Raw genomic sequence first — 8,262 nt, forward strand, 5'->3', positions numbered from 1 at the left:
AGAATTCAGGATTAAAATTGCTCCTTTCAGATTGTCAAACTGATTTATATTTTAACTGTTGAGCAGCTGAAATGGCAACTAAATAGAATTTGAATACACTAGCTTCTTCTCATATTTTTCTCTTCGCAGATGATGACTTGGCAAAGTATTAAATTTTTGAATTGCACTCTGTGTACCTTCTTTTGTTAGCATTGAGTAAGACTTTGTATTTTAGATTTTATTGTGGAACTCAGGCTCAAAACAATGATATGACTTAGATTACTTGTTTCTGAGACTTCACATCTGTTATTTTAAGCACAAGAAAGCCAGTCATGGCTATGAGAAGGGTCTTCTTTAGTAAGCAGCAGGCTTACTTAAGAAGGTGCCATGACAACAGAAAGGTTTAGAAGCATCTCTTCGCTAAGGGGCTTTCAATAGGTCAGCAAATGTGACTCCTTTGCTGTTTTGCTGTTTTCCTCATTGACAGTTCATTACAAATGAAGTAGGTGATTTTTTTTTTTCTGACTGGATGTAGCAAAAACAGAAAAGTAATTAATACGTAAAGTACCAAATATGAAATATTACTCTGCACAGAGACATTTCACACTTCATTGATTTCATGAGTAGGCCAGAGGTGCCAGAACAATAATTAATATGTTGTAAGGGAAAAATTATTATGCAAGGTCAGCAGCATTTCAAGAATTTACGAAGAGGAGACATGAAAAGATATTCTGAAACTGTTTCTTAAATTGAGTTTAAAATTGGTGGTTTATAGAGAATATTTGAAGAAATACACAATTTTTCTATGAAAAATTAGTAGGACTTTTTCAATTATCACTACAAGTATGCCTCTTTATCTAAATATATTGTTTATCAATATACTGGCATTTGGGGGGAAAATATGAATAAATAATGTGTGGGTAGGTATGCATGGACTTATGCTTAGGTATATGGACATTATTATTTATATTTCCAAATTTTCAATTAAATAGAAAAAATTAGAATTCAAGCAAATTCATTTATATTTTTTAAAATTGCCAACTAATTCATATTCTATAAACAAAAATCATAATTTAAATCTCAGAAAAGCAAAACCATAAATATCAAAATCAAATTTGTGCTTCTATAAAGATGTTAATCTTTTGGCATGTATCCTTTTAATACTTTTTCTTTAAGAAATGTATATATATTAACATAATATATATATGAAGGGGATACTGAAATGTTGTTTTACTTTGTTGTTGTTCAGTTGCTAAGCCCGTGTCTTTGAGAACCCATGGACTATAGCACGCCAAGCTTCCTTGTCCTTCACCATCTCCTGGAGCTTTCTCTACAGTATTTTTAATGGCTACATAAAGCTTCACTGTATATGTTATAAAGTATATATTTGAGCTATCTTCTCAGGATGCAAACACATGCTTTCCAATTTTTAAAACATTTAATTTTTTATTGGAGCATACCTGCTTTACAATGTTGTGTTAATTTCTGTTGTACAGCGAAGTGAATCAGCTACACGTATACATATATCCTCTCTTTTAGATTTCCTTCTCATTTAGGTCACCTCAGAGCATTAAGTAAAGTTCCCTGTGCTATATATCAGGCTCTCATTAGTTATCAATTTTATAGATATTAATGTATATATGTTAATTCCAAGCTTTCTAACTTTTAGCAAATTGCAGTGAACATCGTTAGGGCCATATCTTGATCATGCCTTTTGGACTCATCTCTAGAAATGGAATTCTGACTGCTTTACAAGTATTATTACCAAATCATCCTCCAGAAAGGTCATCTCAGTTTACTCCCAACACAGTCTGTTTCAAATTCACTCTCAACTGTGATTTTTTTAAAGCTCTTTTCTACTCTGATGTCACGTAGTAAGTAATGGATTTTCCAGGATTAATTGAAGATTATTGAGAGAAAATCTCTTGAAAGAATTTCAAAAGCAAAATATTTCCAGCGATTATCTTAAGAGCAAAATAAGCGAGATCATTTAATATCATATTTTTATCCCAAATTGAAAACTACTAATAGCTATCATTTACTGAGAGCTTACCATCTATTAGTAATAACTTTGCAACAATTCTGTGTACTTTAATCAATCATCTCATGTTTCATTGTCACAGTTATTCTGTGAAATAAGATATTTATGCTCCTTTTAAAAAAAGATGGAGCCCAAACTCAGACATATTATAGATTGTCTAAAGTCACAGAGCTAATTGGTGGTTAGCCGAGATTTGAATCCAGAGCGGTATGAATCACAAGATTATATTTCATCTAGTATAGCAGCAAGATATTAAACTTGTGATTCTGAAAATATTGTACCTCAGAACAGTGCACATTGTAGCCCATTTGTAGATTTACAACAACTACCTTTTATCTCCTTTTATTGTCATTTTGGTATTATGATTGAAGGTGTCTACTTGGATACCAACTATGGATTTTTACCACCTGGACCTGTGGAAGGAAACAGTGGGTCTCATTTCTGAAACAGGAGGTGCCAGGAAGGCTGGTGCCAGGTTGGCAAAGGAGGTTCTCACCCTTTCTTAGTGCATATGGCTCTCTAGTCTAAGAAGCCACCCCTAGCCCTCTCCTTTTCTCTCCTCTGCTCTCAAACTGGAGTCCATGTGATAGTATGACTGAGGTCAACAAACCTCCTTTCTGTGGGTGAGTTTGAGGTGATGGAAAGAAGGAAAAAGGCAGAACATAGAGAGCAGGGCAATTTTGAGTCTTCCTTGGGAAACTCTCCTTGGCACCAAAACGTTGTTCCAAAATTGGACCAGCGGGGAGCAGCCTCTCTGATAGGATGTCTGTCTGGTAACACAGTTCTGGCAGGGATAAGATGGGAAGAAGATATATTCCAGACAACATCCAACCCCAAATGTAGTGGGAGTTTGTAAAGAGAAAGGACGAAGGTGTTCCCTGTTCTGGATATGAAGCTCCACCAAGTAACACAATTCGGGCCGGAAACCATCCTGCTGTGGCCTTCCAAATGTATCCTGAGCCTCTGTCCTGCTCATTATGAATGAATCTTTATCCTTTCCTCTCCCCCTGCTCCCTCGCTCATCAGCAGGCTAAAGAGAGGATACAACTCTAGCTTAAGCTTGGGGCTTTTTGGCACGAAGCTTGATTGTCTCGGTTTTCTCTTGGCAGATTTAAATTGTTAGAGAAATGAAACTCGTTTGAAAACAGTAGGTCCTGGCAGGCACTCTCCCAGGCATTGCCCAGGACTCCAGGAGCAGTTGTCGACTTGCTGCATGGCATTTGTCTAGGTTGGGTTTGATCTTATTCTCAGATCCCATATGGTAAGAAATAATTCAGTTTTAAAGTTTTGTGGGTTTTATGATTAGGGATTGAGGTCAGAAGAAAAAGAGAGGTTGCTGCATATGGAGTTTGCAAATTTTTTTTATACTGAGACTAAGATTTAATGAAGATGGAAGATTAAGGAAAATTGTTATCTTGTGTGTGTGAATATAGAGACAAAACCAAACAAGATATTTTTTGTTTTCTTTGACTATAAATCTCTATTTGATTATGGTGCCCTTGGTGGTATTTCTATCATTATGGAAGGATAAGAGTGTTTACAACTAATATATGGTGGGTTGGGGATGAGAAGCACATCACACACAATACTTGGCTTGAAAAAGATTTTAGTATATAAATGGAGAAACAAAAGCAAATGGTACCATTTCTAGTAGTATTAGTTCTCATTTGATCCAAGTTTTCCATTTACTTTGCAAGAGCATATATAGCACTATATAAAGAATCTACTGGTAGATAATAATATGATAGCTGTACTGATGAAACACTTTCCAGCATATTTACAAGTTTTTCTTTAGATTTCCAATAGAACAGAGTAATAATAAATGGGGCAAAAGCAGCCCCCACAATACTTGGGATAAGTTTACAGATATGCATATTTTTATAATCAATTTCTAGCGACCCCTAAACCAATAATTATATAATTATGAATTTCATCTTCTTTCCTCTGTCTTCTTACAACCACGTGGGAAAAGAAACCAACACTTAACAGCTGGAGCTGTGAGCACAGAATGGATTTCAGAGCAACTAAATGTGTCTGCTGCTCCAAAGAACACTTTAGGCATCATAAACAGCCAGTGTTTTAAACCACTAAATCTCCTATCTGCTACCTCTGTTTACATTGGCCTCTCCACCACCATCAGTCCTTTGACACACAGTCTCTTCCTATCATTTCAGCATCTCACTGTGCCAAACATGAGGTGCATTTCACAGACTCATTCAGATAGACTATTACACATACTTCCCTGGTGACTCAGATGGTAAAAAATCTGCCTGAAATGCAAGAGTTCAGCTCAGTTCAGTTCAGTTGCTCAGTTGTGTCCGACTCTTTGTGACCTCATGGACTGTAGCATGCCAGGCTTCCCTGTCTATCACCAACTCCTGGAGTCCACCCAAACCCATGTCCACTGAGTCAGTGATGCCATCCAACCATCTCATCCTCTGTCATCCCCTTCTCCTCCTGCCTTCTATCTTTCCCAGGATCAGGGTCTTTTCAAATGAGTCAGTTCTTCCCATCAGGTGGCCAAAGTATTGGAGTTTCAGCTTCAGTATCAGTCCTTCCAATGAATATTCAGGACTGATTTCCTGCAGGATGGGCTGGTTGGATCTCCTTGCAGTCCAAGGGACTCTCAAGAGTCTTCTCCAACACCACAGTTCAAAAGTATCAATTCTTCAGTGCTCAGCTTTTTTGATAATCCAATTCTCACATCCATACATGACTCCTGAAAAACCATAACTTTGACTAGATGGACCTTTGTTGGCAAAGTGATGTCTCTACTTTTTAATATACTGTCTAGGTTGGTCATAACTTTTCTTCTAAGGAGCAAGCGTCTTTTAATTTCATGGCTGCAATCACCATCTGCAGTGATTTTGGGGCCCAAAGAAATAAAGCCTGTCACTGTTTCCACTGTTTCCCCATTTATTGCCATGAAGTGCTGGGACCAGATGCCATGATCTTAGTTTTCTGAATGTTGAGTTTTAAGTCAACTTTTTCACTCTCCTCTTTTACCTTCATCAAGAGGCCCTTTAGTTCTTCTTCACTTTCTGCCATAAGTGTGGTTTCATCTGCATATCTGAGGTTATTGATATTTCTCCTGGCAATCTTGATTCCAGCTTGTGAGTTATCCAGTCCAGGATTTCTCATGATGTACTCTGCATATAAGTTTAATAAGCAGGGTGACAATATACAGCCTTGACATACTCCTTTCCTGATTTGGAACCAGTCAGTTGTTCCATGTCCAGTTATAACTGTTGCTTCTTGACCTGCATAAGGATTTCTCAGGAGGCAGGTCAGGTGGTCTGGTATTCCCATCTTTTTAAGAATTTCCACAGTTTGTGGTGATCCACACAGTCAAAGGCTTTGGCATAGTCCATAACTTTATTGACTGTGTAGATGAGAAGTAGATGTATTGAGAAGTAGATGTTTTCTGGAACTCTCTTGCTTTTAGGCCTGGGTTCAATCCCTGGGTCAGAAAGGTCCCCTAGGTGTTGGAACGGCAACCCACTCTAGTATTCTTGCCTGGAGAATTCTATGGACAGAGCCTGGGTTCGCAAACTGTCAGACATGATGGAGTAACTAACACTTTCACTTTCACATGATGATACACACAAAACTATAAATGAAAACTTTGTCTTTAGTGGTTCATGGAGTTGAAATAGTTTATCAGTTGACACTTCAATCCTGAGTTTTGACCTGGATTTATTCCTTACATATCTGACCATGTACTTTAGTTAACCCAAGTTAGTAGAAGCTAAAACGGGATAGACTAGACCAGGGGTAGAGGACCAATCTGATTAAATCTAACAATTTGTACATCTGTGTCTGAGTGTCATCACTTCTTATGATTGTATATAAAGTACCTGCTGTTGAATGGGGGATTAAGCCCATTCCAATTACTGATGCTTTTTAACATTACAGATGTCAAAGGCATTCCTTCAAACCTGTTTATTTGCAGAGTAAGGCTTTTCCAGATGGGAATTAGAAAGCAAGATTTGACAAAATCTGCTTCTCTATTACTCAATACAAAGGAATATTACAGTAACGCTCCTGTTTTTGCTAATCCATTCATTTCAGGTTTGATTTACCTTTTTTGCCTTGATCTAAAAGCTCTGTGGCTTTATAGGATTATATATTGCTGTATTCAGGTTTTGAATGAATCATAGAGTATGCATTTTAATATGATTTCTCAGATTCCAAAGCCAGGATTAACCTGTTGTTTTGATTAAAAAGATTTTATGTTTATATTTTAGAGGAAGTGTGTTAAGTTTCTCTAGTTATTCACTGATTCCCTTATTCATAAATAGAAGAAATTGTATCTGTTGGTTGTATTGATGAAAGGGGAAAATTATAATTTTATAAAGAGTTTAAAATACGAATACTTAATATAAACTGTTACATAAATGAATGTAAGTTTTCTCAGTTTTCTGTTCCCCATGTTGATACCTTGCAAAGTTAGACTACTGAAGTAGAATTAATTTGAACTATAGTAAAGAGAAATATTGGTAGCTGGTTAGGTCATAAAAATTGGGTGTAAAAAATTGGTTACTTTGGCACTTGAAAATACAAAAAGGTGCTGACTTTTTTGTTTGTTTCTGTAAAAGTGGTCATGGAAAGTAAGAAAATGCAGTAGGGGTTCCTGATGTTATTTTGAGGAATAATACTATAGTAATAGCAAAGTCCCAGAGATCCTTAGAATGTGACAAGCAGTATTCTATTAAAAATCCTTTACATATATCAATTCAGTTAATCCTCACAGTAGCTTTATGAGGTCAACACCATTATTTTCATTAAATAGACAAGGAAACTAAGATGAGAGTTAGAGAGGTGAGGAGAATTGTTGAAGCTTAGATGACCGGGAAATGGCAGAACCATGGTCCAAACCTGGGAAGTCTAGTTCCAGTGCATCTTCTTAAACTCTATACTAATTATGTTTACATGGTCATGTGTCTAGTTTCTGGCCCTCCCAGAAATTATGTAAAACAAATTAAAGTCAATCTAATGAGAACATGGTGAAGACCAAATGAGAAATTGAGTAAGCAACTGTTACATTTCTCTCTCCTGTACAGACTTCCTTTTTTAATGTAGAAATTCCAGATATATGCTCTATATCCCTAGATTTTAAGCACAGTCCGTGCCATGTTGCTAAGGTTTTAGCCCAGAAGCCATTTTGGACTCATTGCCGTGTAGATTCCCTTTGATCTCTCCCTACACTTGGAGAATAGACATATAGAGTGAAGAAGAATTTAGTTGTTAAAACAATACCCAAACCATTGGTCAATGTTTGTGGAGGACAGATACCAGTTTTCCTACATCTGGGATTAGGGAAGGTTTGAAGTTTAGGTATACTCAGACACTCAGTCACGTCTCAGTTATATGATCCCATGGACTAGCCCGCCAGGCTCCTCTGTCCGTGGGGTTTCCCAGGCAAGAATACTGGAGTGGGTGGCCATTTCCTTCTCCAGGGGATCTTGCCCACCCAGAAATCAAACTTGGGTCTCCTGCATTACAGGCAGATTCTTTAAAAACTGAGCCACCAGGGAAGCCTTGAAGTTTATATACACATTGCTAAATAAAGGTAGACACAGTATACTCCCAAATTGAATTTTGGCAAGGAGAAAAAGGGAACATTTATTGTACAAACATGTCTAAATGCAAACCAGCAAGTAATTATTCTTTATTTTAAAAAAATGAACTTCATTTCATCTTAGCAGTTTCTATTTACAGAAAGACCCTTTTCTTTTGCTTATATCCGGTGGCTTCATTCGAATCACTTTCTAAGATTCTTTTTACTCAGTTTTTTCTCATTAAAAAATCAGATAGTAATCTCTATCCTTAGTGAAAGTGGATTTAAAGTTTAAATGTAAGCATTTCAATGTATCTGCAAAATAAAAATGAAGCTGAAGTGAAAGATTACAGGTCATAGATTTCTAGGGATACACAGTTCATGTACTCCTGTTTGTGTTTTCAGCTAGATTCTGAACTCCTCAAAGAAAATGCTTCTTATTGACTACTTTTGTAAAATCCATACCTCACTCTCCTTTCGCCATCCCCTCACCCCATTCTGTGTCAATTTCAGTGATGTGCATATAGGAGGTACTTAATATTTGCTAGGTGAATAAATTACTTTCCATCACTGAAGCTATTTTGAGGCTTGATTCTCAAACAATAAAAGGGCTTATAAAAAATACAGGAGACAAGGTTTGAAACAGGATTTGAATGTAAATCAAGCATCTGTCTCCAAGTCT

At 36.7% G+C, this 8,262-nt stretch overlaps 1 long non-coding RNA gene across 1 annotated transcript; it reads left to right on the forward strand.

The window, feature by feature from the left end:
- The first annotated feature begins 4,320 nt into the window (after nt 1–4,320).
- LOC122428232 lies at nt 4,321–7,497 on the forward strand. The gene is made up of 3 exons (XR_006265669.1): nt 4,321–4,363; nt 5,303–5,306; nt 7,408–7,497. It is a non-coding gene; the product is annotated as an uncharacterized LOC122428232 (long non-coding RNA).
- Nucleotides 7,498–8,262: the final 765 nt, after the last annotated feature.

This window comes from Cervus canadensis, chromosome 26 (assembly GCF_019320065.1).
Source record: "Cervus canadensis isolate Bull #8, Minnesota chromosome 26, ASM1932006v1, whole genome shotgun sequence".
In the NCBI taxonomy this organism is placed as follows: Eukaryota; Metazoa; Chordata; class Mammalia; order Artiodactyla; family Cervidae; genus Cervus; species Cervus canadensis.